The sequence below is a fragment of the Triticum urartu genome, chromosome 7A, assembly GCF_056163025.1.
Source record: "Triticum urartu cultivar PI428250 chromosome 7A, HENAU_Tu73, whole genome shotgun sequence".
Classification (NCBI taxonomy): Eukaryota; Viridiplantae; Streptophyta; class Magnoliopsida; order Poales; family Poaceae; genus Triticum; species Triticum urartu.
Window position 1 is genome coordinate 1235865 of NC_141879.1, and position 13277 is coordinate 1249141.

Here is a 13277-nt window from a genome sequence, read left to right on the forward strand (position 1 = left end):
GAAAAAGACAAATTTCCGCCGATTCAGTTGGAAGCGGGTCAAATTTGAACTGCAGCTGCCTCATAGTTTGCTATTTATTTTTTCCAAAAATCATTTCTAGTTACATAAGTACCTACTTAATCAGAGAAACACCAAAAAAATTCCAAGATTCAACCACTAGCTGGGAACAGTCATTCCCGCCGTTTTGACCACATTTTGAAACGGGCATAAAAAATTCAAAAAAAATCAAAAAATTGGGAAACCTTCGCATTGTGTCATTATATGTGGCCAAGTTCCCAGGAAAAATAACAAACTTGTAATACGTCAATTATTTTTAAAAAGTGTTCTCATAAACCAGCTATCACGTATGGAGATCAATGGCTTTCAAGCCAAACGCTCAATCTCATGGCCACATTCGTGGCATAGTTTGTTCAAATGATCTCATATTGTGCACAAGGGTGCATATTGGAATGGCAAACATTGTTGCCTAAGGAAGTTTTCATTTTCTTTGGACGGAAAATTCATTTTCCATTTTTTGAGTGCCCGAAATGAGGTTTTTTTGTGAAGGACCTACCATATATTTGTTGCAAAATTGTACCAAATCATTTTTATAAAATATTAGGACATATTTAATGCAAAATTGACAAAATGGTTGGGTGCCAAAACTTTTGAACCACCTCTGGTGAAAAAGACAAATTCCTGCCGATTCAGCTGGAAGCGGGTCAAATTTGAACTGTAGCTGCCTCGTAGTTTGCTCTTTATTTTATCCAAAAATCATTTCTAGGTGCATAAGTATATATTTAATCAGAGAAACATCAAAAAAAAAATTCAAGATTCAACCGCTAGCTAGGAACGGTCAAGCCTGTCGTTTTGACCGCATTTTGAAACGGGCATAAAAAATTCAAAAAAAATCAAAAAATTGGAAAACCTTCGCATTGCGTCATTATATGTGACCAAGTTACCAGGAAAAATAATAAACTTGTAATACGGTAATTATTTTAGAAAAGTGTTCTCATAAATGAGCTATCATGTGTGAAGATTCATGGATTTCAACCCAAACGCTCAATCTCATGGTCACATTCATGGCATAGTTTGTTCAAATGATCTCATATTGTGCACAATCGTGCATCTTGGAATTCTAAACAATGTTGCCTAAGGGAGTTTTCATTTTCTTTGCACGGAAAATACATTTTCCATTTTCCGAGTGCCCGAAATGAGGTTTTTTTGTGAAGGACCTACCATATATTTGTGTCAAAATTGGACCAAATCATTTTTATAAAATATTAGGACATATTTAATGCACAATTGACAAAATGGTTGGGTGTAAAAAGTTTTGATCCTCCTCTCGTGAAAAAGACAAATTTCCGTCGATTCAGCTGGAAGCGGGTCAAATTTGAACTGCAGCTGCCTCATAGTTTGCTATTTATTTTTTCCAAAAACCATTTCTAGTTACATAAGTACCTATTTAATCAGAGAAACATCAAAAAAATCCCAAGATTCAACCACTAGCTAGGAACGGTCATTCTCGCCGTTTTGACGGCATTTTGAAACTTGCATAAAAAATTAAAAAAAAATCAAAAAATTGGGAAACCTTCGCATTGTGTCATTATTTGTGGCCAAGTTCCCAGGAAAAATAACAAACTTGTAATATGGCAATTATTTTAAAAAATTGTTCTCAGAAACGAGCTATCACGTGTGGAGATCAATGGCTTTCAAGCCAAATGATCAATCTTATGGCCACATTCATGGCATAGTTTGTTCAAATGATCTCGTATTGTGCACAAGGGTGCATATTGGAATGGCAAACAATGTTGCCTAAGGAAGTTTTCATTTTTGTTGGACGAAAAAACCATTTTCCATTTTTCGAGTGCCCGAAAGGAGGTTTTTTTGTGAAGGAACTACCAAATAATTGTTGCAAAATTGGACCAAATTATTTTTATAAAATACTAGGCCATATTTAATGCACAATTGACAAAATGGATGGGTGTAAATTTTTTTGATCCAACTCTTGTGAAAAAGACAAATTTCCGCCGATTCAGTTGGAAGCGGGTCAAATTTGAACTGCAGCTGCCTCATAGTTTGCTATTTATTTTTTCCAAAAATCATTTCTAGTTACATAAGGACCTATTTAATCATAAATACATGGTTTGGTGGCGATACGTCGAGGTTTGGGCGGTGGCCGAGGGCCCCAACTCTAGAGCGCGTAAACTCGCATGCCCGTCGCGTGGTCACCGCGTGACCGTAATGTTGCCATGTGTTCGGGCGGCCTAGGCATGTCTAGTAGGTTGGGCACTCCCCAGGTTGGTGCTAGGAAGAAAATTACAACATAAGATTCTCACGAGGAGACCGATCGATGCTCAAACATGAATTAGCAGCCAAGTGTTTGATTTGTGGTACGGGAAATGCACATGGCCAATGGGCGTGAGTTTTGGCTGAGGATGATCAAGAATATATAAATAGCACTTCCTTCATAAAGTGTTGTTGTGAACAGAATAGGAAAATGAATATTGTTGAATTAGTTTTGAACTAGGCAAGGAAGGATTTTTACATATTTGATGAAGATATGCCCCAAAGAATTTTTGAGATTTTTTTGGGAATTTTGGGAATGATAGAAATATAGGTTGCTTCACAACCTAAGGCAAAAACTGCCACATGGACATGACACATAGGCAAAACTGATGAGATGGCGCCTAGTCATCACAACCCACCACAATCTACAAGGCTATGACCATCTATATTGGTCATTAACAACTAGAAATAAGGCAGCGGACTAGCACTGTTTGCTTTGTGACCATTTCGTGTAAGGAGATTACGACCTTTCTGACCAAAATGGTCGCAATGGTTTAGGGTTTGGAGCCCCCTGAAGAGCTTTTGACCAATTGGTCTAAAATGGTCATAAATTTATGACCAATTCTTCGAGGGTCACTGACAGAAGGTCATAAGTTGACATATTTCTTGTAGTGACTCTGGCCAGGCAGATAATCTGGCGGTCCAAGTCCATGACCATTATCAATGGAGAGTTGCATCATTGCAGTGTGACAGGGGCGTTTCAACGTTGTGTGTCTCCTGAAGAAGGCTGCGAAATTTTGCGTAAGATCCACGAAGGAGACTGTGGTCACCACGCCGGTTCAAAATCTTTGGTGGCCAAGGCATTTCGTCACGGTTTCTATTGGTTGACAGCTCATGCTGATGTCGAGGACTTGGTCAGACGGTGTGATGGCTGTCAGAAATTCTCAAGGCGTGCTCATGTACCGGCTCAAGAATTGAGGATGATTCCAATCACTTGGCCATTTGTGACTTGGGGACTGGATATGGTTGGGCCTTTCAAGAGGTCCAAGGACAAGAAGACCCACCTATTGGTGGCGGTTGACAAGTTCACAAAGTGGGTGGAGGCAGAGCCAGTTAGCAAGTGTGATGCAGCCACGGCGGTTCAATTCATCAAAAAGGTGATCTTCCAGTTTGGTTTTCCACACAACATTATAACAGACAATGGCACCAATCTATCAAAGGATGCCATGAAGGAGTTCTGTCAGCGTAAACATATCCGGCTTGACGTATCATCAGTGGCTCACCCACAGTCCAATGGTCAAGCGGAGAAGGCCAATCAAGAGATTTTGAGAGGCATCAAACCCCGTCTTATGGCTCCTTTGCAGCGGACGCCGGGTTGTTGGGTTAAGGAGCTACCTTCTGTGTTATGGAGCATCAACACTACACCCAACAAATCGACAGGATACACGCCGTTCTTCATGGGTTATGGAGCGGAGGCGGTTCTTCCTAGTGACATACGTCATGACTCACCTCGTGTAGCGGCATATGTTGAAGCTGACAACGAGAAGGCACGACAAGACGCTCTTGACCTGTTAGATGAGGAGCGTGACATAGCGGCAGCCCGTTCGGTGATTTATCAGCAAGATCTGCGTCGCTATCATAGCCGCCGGGTTAGAACCAGAACCTTTCAAGAAGGAGATTTGGTGCTTCGGCTCATCCAGGATCAGACGGATATGCACAAGTTATCCCCCCCTTGGGAAGGACCCTTTGTGGTCAACAAGAATCTGCACAACGGGTCAGACTACATAATCGATGTTCGAGAGCGCAAAGACTCGCGTAAATCGGAGGAGGAGACCAACCGGTCGTGGAATATTGCTCATCTTCGGCCTTACTATACTTGAGCTATAGGCTCTGCTTATGTACATATTATGACAATGTATATATTATGATCAATACAATAAACCGGAACCTCGGCCTAAGCGGGGTATCCGTTGTTTTTTTTCCATCATGTGTGGTTACAAGGAGCTTCTGTTTCTAAAATGGCGTCCGGTTTACCCCTTGATTTAGCTTTTCAAAGCTTTATATCACATCACTTGGGGGCTTGGTCGTATCTGAACCATAGCTACACCTCTTGATCGGCGCAATGCCACAACATCACTTGGGGGCTTAGTCGTATCCGAACCATAGCTACACCTCTTGATCGGCTCAACGCCAAAATCGGGGCCAAAGAGAGTGTTGTCAAAAAACAGCAACTCAAACATAGGCACCCACTGAGCACTGTTCAAAACGTTAGTTGGGGATTCTTTGCTATCGAAATGAACTTAGAATCAATGCTTGTAATTGGGCTATCAAGCCATGGCTTGGAAGCCTGTGTCAGATTTTGGGTTCCGGCAGACCCTTGAGGTTCGGACACTGGGGTGCGCGCGGAGATTTCGCCTTCTACCTACCTGCACCCCACCGCCTCGCTAAGATCTAAGCTATGGAAAGAACGGCACAAGAGACACAGGGTTTATACTAGTTCGGGCCACCATTGTGGTGTAATACCCTACTCTAGTTTGTGGTGTGGTGGATTGCCTCTTGGGCTGATGATGATGAGCAATACAAGGAAGAACAGCCTCGCGAGGGTCAGTTCTTGGCTAGGGCGATGAACTGCTAGGGGGGGTTCAGTCACCCTTCTCTCTCTCTCTTTGTGTGATGCTACTCGATCCGATCCCAGCTTGTTTCTCTCTTGGCTTCTAGATTCTCGACCCCCTCTACCCTGGGGGTGGCTAGTCCTATTTATAGGCAAAGGCCCTGGGCCTCTTCCCAAATATTGAGCGGGAAGGGCGCGAACAATTGGCCATTTTGAAGGGGGGCATCTGGTACACTTATCCTGACTAAAGTTGGTCCTCGCCTGCCAAAGGCACTGGCGGTGACGCTGGCTTGGGCTCCACAATGACTTCCTCCCTGCTGTTGGACTGGTCTTGGTCTCGTTGCACCGAAACGGGTGCCTTTGCTTGATGCTCTCGCCTGCGCTTGCTCCCTTTGCACCAAAGAGGAAAGGAGGACACTGCGCAGGCTGGCGCCCGCCTGGCGCCCTTGGTCGTCATGGCTTGCGTCACGGGCACCTCGTGAGGTACCCCGCCTTGATCTCTCCGCCTCCTCGCAAGCCAGCCTGATGAGACCGTGCCTAAGGAAGCTCCGTGTCGTCCGCCCCGCGAGGCTTGGCCCCTCGCGAGGGTCTTGGGTCTGTGTTGATGAAGATGGGCCGTGCTGGGCCCCTCCTCGAGCCACGCCGCAGGCCGCAGGCAGGCACGTTTGGGGACCCCCGTTCCCAGAACACCGACAGTAGCCCCCGGGCCCAAGGCGCGCCCTGACTTGGCCGTGCAGGGAGGCGAAAGGGCAAGAGCGAAGTGCCGCGGGCCCTAACAGCCTGCGGCCTTGGGCGCCGCGTGGCGGTTGATTGGACGTGGGCGTCTCCACTTCCCCACGGCGCCTCGGCAACTGCACGGATTGGACAAGTCCCTGCATACAAAGCGGGTCATGATTACCTGCGATCGTGGAGGCCGACTGTTGGCCCTCGCCGGCTATTAGTACGGAGCGACGCGCGCCCTTCCAGTTCATCCCTCCTTGCTTCTCCTTCTTCTTCATGGCTCCGTCGAGGAGGTTCTCGGCCGTAGAGAAGGGGAAGGCTCGCCAGGTTGAGCCTGCCTCTCCCCCGCCCAAGCGCGGCCGAGGGCGCCCTCGCAAACATCCTGTGGCCACCACGGCAGCTCCCCGCGGCCGTGGAGATGATTTCCAGCACGGTGACGGGCGGACTGCTGCGGCCGGGGGGCGCGCTTCGGTCGCGCGTTCCCCTAGGCCGCGCTTTCATGCTGCAGAGGTGCTGCCAGAGTTCGTTGTGTGGTCGGCGGAGCCGACTAGCACCCGGCTTCAACTTCCTCGCTTCCTCCTCGGTGAGCTCCCGGCCGGCGCCCTGGGCGGCCTCTGGCTTCAGGCAGACGGCTGCTGCAGCCGGGCCTCATGGGCTTCACTGGAGGTCTCTGCAGCCGTGAGCCTGGCCTTGACCCGCGGTTGGCAGACGTTTGCCCGCGCGCATGGCCTGAGCCGTCGGTGCACCCTGCACCTCAACTTTGACGGCGATGCCACCCTCTACGTGAGGGTGTTTGGGGAAGATGGTCGCCGCACAGGGTGCTGCCCTGAGGACGACGACCGCGGCCGGGGACCCAGCCCCGGCGATGATGGAGAGGGCAGCGCTCGCGTGATTGGCAGCGCTCAGGGTTCCCCAAGATTCACCGGTTCTTCTTCAGGCGGCGACTCTTCTAGCAATGGCCGCGGTCAGCCTCCACGCCGTCGTACCTGCTTGGAAGGTGGTAGCGCGTCTGCCTGCCGTCGCGCCTTGGTGCAGCACGAGAGGGAGTCTGCCTGAGCCCCGGAGGCAGCTCGAGTCTTCCCTGGAGGCCGGTGTGAGGCGAGCTGCGCCTGATTTGCTCTTTCTTTTCCTTTTTCGTGTGTAAAAAGACAGTAGCGTGGAGCCCCGCGGGGGCGTGTTTGGGTTATTGCTGTTAATCATCGCTTTGCTTCCATTATCGTGCCTCCCGACTACGTTCCCACGCGTGGATAGTTCCCGGCCCCAGCCGTGGGGGGGCGACCGACCCAGGCCCTGTGTTCATGTCGCGATGCCCGTGGGGCACGGACTGGAAGGGTGCTCCTGTAATGGACCCAGGTCGCGAAACCTCTGAACGACTAGGACAGAAACACTCACGAGGGCGCTCGGCTGCCCCCCTCACGAGGCCTTGCATAAGAGAAATCGAGGCAGGAGATTGAAAAGTCGAAGAACCACAAGTCAAAGACGGCAACAACTTCAACAAAATTTCGAATGAGGATGAACAAGCCAACTGCGGAAAGCAAATGAAAAATCCGCGTCCGGCATCTAATCTAGTCTTTGACGTCTTCTCACCAGCGCGGAGCCAAGTGCTGCCACTGGGCGTGGGAGGGAGCCCCAGGGCCTGAGGCCGGCGCTCCTGAGACTCCGGGGTGTGTACAGCCCCAACTCATTATTACGTGAGAGTGTCATGGGTGGCCAGCTTCACAGGCGTTGGCCTTCTTCACAAGCTCTGGGCCTTTCCTGGGGGAAGCAAGCTTCACGGGCATTTGCCCTCTTCACAGGCTCTGGGCCTTTTCCAAAACGTGACAGCTTCACAGGCATTCGCCTTCTTCACAGGCTCTGGGCCTTTTCCAAAAGGATAATCTTCACAGGCATTCGCCTTTTTCGCAGGCTCTGGGCCTTTTCCAAAAAGGATAATCTTCACAGGCATTCGCCTTCTTCACAGGCTCTGGGCCTTTTCCAAAAAGGATAATCTTCACAGGCATTTGCCTTCTTCATAGGCTCTGGGCCTTTTTAGGGGTAGAACCTCCGGAGGTGCTGGATGTTCCATGCGTTCTGAACCGGCACCCCCTCCTGAGTCTCCAAGCGCGCGGAGCCAGGCCTGGAAACATGAACAACCTTGAACGGGCCCTCCCACATGGGAGAGAGCTTGTGCAGTCCCTCCCTGGAGAGAACCCGCCTGAGCACGAGGTCTCCTACCTCGAGAGTTCTGGGGCGGATGTTGCGGCAGTGATATCGTCGCAGTGCTTGTTGGTACCTTGCCGCTCGCAGCGCGGCTTCTCGGTGACGTTCCTCCCCCAGCACGAGGTTCATCCCCCGCATGGCGTCCTGCTGCGCCTCGTCGAATGCCAGAACCCATGCGGAGCGATGTCTGACCTCGTGAGGGAGGACCGCTTCAGCTCCGTAGACCAGGAAGAACGGGGTCTCTCCAGTCGGCTTGGTCGCGGTTGTGCGGATGGACCACAACACGGACTGAAGCTCATCGTACCAACCTCTGCCGCAGGCCTCCAGCTTCTTCTTGAACGTCCTGGTCTGGAGGCCCCTCAGGACCTCTGCGTTGGCTCACTTGGCCTGGCCGTTGCTTCGGGGGTGCGCCACCGAAGCGTAGCATATCTGCGTTCCAATGTTAGCACAGTATGTTTTGAAGAGGTTACTGGTGAACTGCGAACCGTTGTCTGTGATGATGCGGTTCGGCACCCCGAACCGGCTCACGATGCCCCTGATGAACTTGACCGCGGAACCCGCGGGGATGGTGCGGACGGCCTCTACTTCAGCCCACTTGGTGAACTTGTCCACGACGACATAGAGGTAGCGGTAGCCCCCTGGCGCCCGAGGAAACGGGCCCAGGATGTCCAGCCCCCAGACTGCGAACGGCCACGAAAGGGGTATAGTCTGCAGGCCTCCTGCCGGCTGACGGATCCGGTTGGCGTGGAACTGGCAGGCCTCACAAGCCTTCACCAGTTCGACGGCGTCATTGAGGGCGGTGGGCCAATAAAACCCACTGCGGAATGCCTTGCCGACGAGGCTCCGTGATGATGAATGATGTCCATAGTCTCCGCCGTGTATATCTTCCAGCAGTTCCTTTCCTTGCTCCCTGGAGATGCAGCGCAGGGATACATTGTTTGGTCGCTTCCGGTAGAGCTCTCCATCCTTGATGCAGTATGCTGTGGCCAGCCGTGCCACACGCTCCGCATCCTCCTCCTTCTCCGGCAGGGTCCCTTGTATTAAGTAACTCCGGAGCTCCGTGATCCAGTCCCCCTCCTGAGGTTCCATCGTCAGGAGCAGGCGTGCTCCTGAGGCCGGGCCACAGACCGGGGCTCCTGAAGTAGGTGGCTGGGGGAGCTCCTCCCAAGGCTGAGCCGTGTTTGACAATGACGGCAGGGCTGAGGGCTTGAAGAGCCGCTCCTCGAAGACGCCAGGCTCCTGAGGTAACCGCCTGGACGCCCGTTTGGCGATGTCGTCGGCCTCCTGATTGGTGCCACGGGGCACATGTTACAACTCCAACCCCCAGAACTTCTTCTCCATCCTGCGGACCTCCGCAAGGTAGGCTTCCATGTGCTCATCTTTCGGCTCGTACACCTTGTTGGAGAAATTGACAAGGAGCTGCGAATCGCCCTTGACGGTGAGGCGTTTCATCCCCAGGGCACCTGCGGCCTTCAAGCCCGCTATTAGACCTTCATACTCCGCTATGTTGTTGGAGACCTTTTCACCTTGCTGGAAACAGAGCTGTACAGTGTAGTAGAGCTTGTCCTATGTGGGCGATATAAGCACCGCCCCAGCCCCAGCGCCATGCCTGGAGAACGCCCCATCGAAATACATGACCCAGCCTTCTGGCGCCTCGCTTCCCGGGGAGAGGGACCGATCCTCGTCGGCCTTGAGGCCTGGTGCCTCCGTCCATTCTGCCACAAAATCTGCTAATGCTGCTCCCTTGATGACTCTAGTCGTGCTGAATCCGAGCTGAAATGCTTGCAGTTCTATGTTCCACTCAGCGACCCTTCCGGCTGAGTTAGGGCTCCGGAGCACTCTCTCCAAGGGGTATGACGAGACGACCTTGATGGGGTGACCCTGAAAATAGTGCCGCAGCTTGCGCGACGCCACCAGTAGCGCGAGGAGGAGCTTCTGAGGCATGGGTTATCGTGCCCTCGCGTCCCGCAACACCGTGCTGACGAAGTACACTGGGTGCTCAACGAGGTTGGGTGCGTCAGTGCTGGTGGCGCCCTCCGGAGACCATGGCGCCTCCTGAGGCGATGAGGCCTCCGGAGGCTGGCCATCTGGGAGAGGGGCCTCTTCCGCCTCCGGTGCACTCCTCTGCGGCGGTTGATCCTCCTTAGCCGCGGTGGTGGTTTCTGTGGGCCTTCCTTATTCCTGCTTTTCCTTGTCCCGGGCTGCTGCTGTGGTTTTGATTCGACTCTCCTCCCTAACCGCCACCAGGGCTGTGCTGGCGGAGTAGGGAGTGGCGGCGAGGTAAAGCACCAGGGGCTCTCGAGGGCGCGGAGCCACCATGACCGGAGGGCTGGTCAGGTATCTCTTGAGATCTTGGAATGCCTTGTCGGCCTCTTCAGTCCATTCAAAGGGCCCCTTTTTCTTCATTAGCTGGAAGAAGGGCAGCGCTCGCTCCCCCAACTTGGAGATGAAGCGCCCAAGCGCGGTCACGCGCCCGGTGAGCTTTTGCATTTCTCTAAGGGTCTTTGGCGGGCTCATGTCCTCGACCACCTTGACCTTTTCCGGGTTAGCCTCGATTCCTCGGTGGGACATGAGGAAACTCAAGAGCTTGCCCGAGGGGACTACGAACACACACTTCTCTAGGTTGAGCCGCAGGTTCACTGCGTTGAGGCTCACGAAGGTTTCCTCCAGGTCTTGTATCAGGGTCCTGGTCTCCTGAGACTTCACCACAATGTCATCGACGTAGGCCTCAACATTCTTCCCGAGCTGCGGGCCCAAGGTGATATGCATCAGCCGCTGAAAGGTCACCCCCGTGTTACGCAGCCCAAATGGCATGCATGTGTAGCAGTACACCCCACACGGGGTTAGGAAGGCTGTCTTTTCGACGTCTTCTACCGCCATCTTGATCTGGTGATACCCAGAGAAGGCATCCAAGAAGCATAGCAGGCCAAATTCTACGGTGGAATCGACGATCTGGTCGATGCGGGGGAGCGAGAATGGATCTTGCCAGCATGCCTTGTTGAGGTTGGTGAAGTCGACACACATGCGCTCCTTCCCTCCCTTCTTTGGCACAACGACAGGGTTGGCCAACCAATCCGGGTATCGGACCTCGCGAATGACCCCAGCGGCTTCTAGTTTGCGGGTCTGTTGGACGATGAAGGCCTGCTTTTCTGTGGACTACCGCCTTGCCTTCTACTTCACAGGGCGCACGTTGGGGCACACGTTGTGGTGATGCTCGATTACGCTCCTAGGGATCCCCACCAACTGGTCAGGCTCCCAAGCGAATACCTTCTTGTTCGCGTGCATGAACTTGACCAGGGCCTCCTCCTGCTCGAGCTCGAGGTTGGCGCCTATGGTGAAAGTGGCGTTGGTGGACCCGTCCTCATCGACGGGTATCTGCTTGGTTTCTGCCTTGTCTTGGGTGAACAACTGTTTCTTCTTGGCGGGTGCAGCCCCCTTGGGCTCAGGGGTCTCCGAGTCGGCGGGCTATGCCGACGCCGCCGTCATAAAGGCGAGCTTGAGCACTCGTAGCGCGTCTCTGGTGTCCCCGTGCACGGTGAGGACACCGCCGCTCCCGGGCATCTTCATGAGGTTGTACGCCGGGTGCGTCGCGGCCATGAACTGGACCAGCGCTGGATAGCCGAGGATGGCGTTGTAGGGGAGGCCGATGGGGGTGATGTCGAAGTCGATCAGCTCCGTGCGGAAGTTTTCGTAGGTGCCAAAGGTTACTGGGAGAAGGATCTGTCCCAAGGAGTTAGATGACCCGCCCCCAACGCTTGAGAAGGGCCGGCTGGGTTGCAGCCGTTCCAGGGGTATGCAGAGGAGGTTGAAGGCCTCAACCGAGAGCACGCTGAGGCCCGCGCCGCCATCGATGAGAGTTCTGGTGACGGCCACCTGGCAGATGGTGGGGGTGCACAGCATGGGGAGCGCACCCGAGCAGGCCGAGTTGGAGGGGTGGTCCTTCGAGCTGAAGGTCAGGCCGGCCTTGGGCGCCGCCCGGTCCGGGAGAGCTCCCTGCCGCGTGGAAGCGGCGCTGACCCGGCGAATGAACGGCTGATGTGGTGACTTGTAGGCGGCGCCTGCGAGCCGCCCAGGAGGGCCGCGACGACAGGGGGTGTTGGTGTAGCGTGGTGGGCGAGGAAGAGGCTGTGGGGCTCTTCCCAAGAGGCCACGGAGGCTGCCGGTAGGTGGAGCAGCCATGCGCGCGGAGCGCCGGTGAGGGCCATCGGAAGCCAGTTGGCCATGACCCTATCATCACCTCCAGCTTCGAGGATGGCCTCCTCGTACGCTAGCAAGAAGGCCAGTGGATCAGTCGCGCCATTGTAGCGTGGCGGCGTCGTTGGCTTGGACTTGTCCGGCCACCGTACCCGTTGCAGGGCTGGGGCCAGGGCTTGGAGCCCCCTGGCCCCCGTGCTAGCGCCGGCGGCCGGAGCGGGCGATGCGCTACTCATCGCGAGGCAGGTCATGGCGGTGGCGGAAGGGAAAACTCCGGTGCACCCCTACCTGGCTTGCCAAATGTCGGATTTCGGGTTCCGGCAGACCCTTGAGGTTTGGACACTAGGGTGCGCGCGGAGATTTTGCCTTCTACCTACCTGCACCCCACCGCCTCGCTATGATCTAAGCTATGGAAAGAACGGCACAAGAGACACAGGGTTTATACTAGTTCGGGCCACCATTGTGGTGTAATACCCTACTCTAGTTTGTGGTGTGGTGGATTGCCTCTTGGGCTGATGATGATGAGCAATACAAGGAAGAACAGCCTCGCGAGGGTCAGTTCTTGGCTGGGGCGATGAACTGCTAGGGGGGTTCAGTCACCCTTCTCTCTCTGTGTGTGTGATGCTACTCGATCCGATCCCAGCTTGTTTCTCTCTTGGCTTCTAGATTCTCGATCCCCTCTACCCTGGGGGTGTCTAGTCCTATTTATAGGCAAAGGCCCTGGGCCTCTTCCTAAATATTGAGCGGGAAGAGCGCCAACAATTGGCCATTTTGAAGGGGAACATCTGGTACACTTATCCTGACTAAAGTTGGTCCTCGCCTGCCAAAGGATCTGGCGGTGACACTGGCTTGGGCTCCACAATGACTTCCTCCCTGCCGTTGGACTGGTCTTGGTCTCGTTGCACCGAAACGGGTGCCTTTGCTTGATGCTCTCGCCTGCGCTTGCTCCCTTTGCACCAAAGAGGAAAGGAGGACACTGCGTAGGCTGGCGCCCGCCTGGCGCCCTTGGTCGTCATGGCTTGCGTCACGGGCACCTCGTGAGGTACCCCGCCTTGATCTCTCCGCCTCCTCGCGAGCCAGCCTGATGAGGCCGTGCCTGAGGAAGCTCCGTGTCATCCGCCCCGCGAGGCTTGGCCCCTCGCGAGGGTCTTGGGTCTGTGTTGATGAAGATGGGCCATGCTAGGCCCCTCCTCGAGCCACGCCGCAGGCCGCAGGATGGCAAGTCTGGGGACCCCCGTTCCCAGAACGCTGACAGCCTGGTGTATACACCTAAAACCCCGGGTTA

At 53.8% G+C, this 13277-nt stretch overlaps 1 protein-coding gene across 1 annotated transcript in view; it reads right to left on the bottom strand.

The window, feature by feature from the left end:
* Nucleotides 1–13277, bottom strand: part of LOC125525117 (putative disease resistance protein RGA3) — a 118750-nt gene that overhangs the window by 33429 nt on the left and 72044 nt on the right. The gene's annotated exons all lie outside the window — the stretch shown is intronic.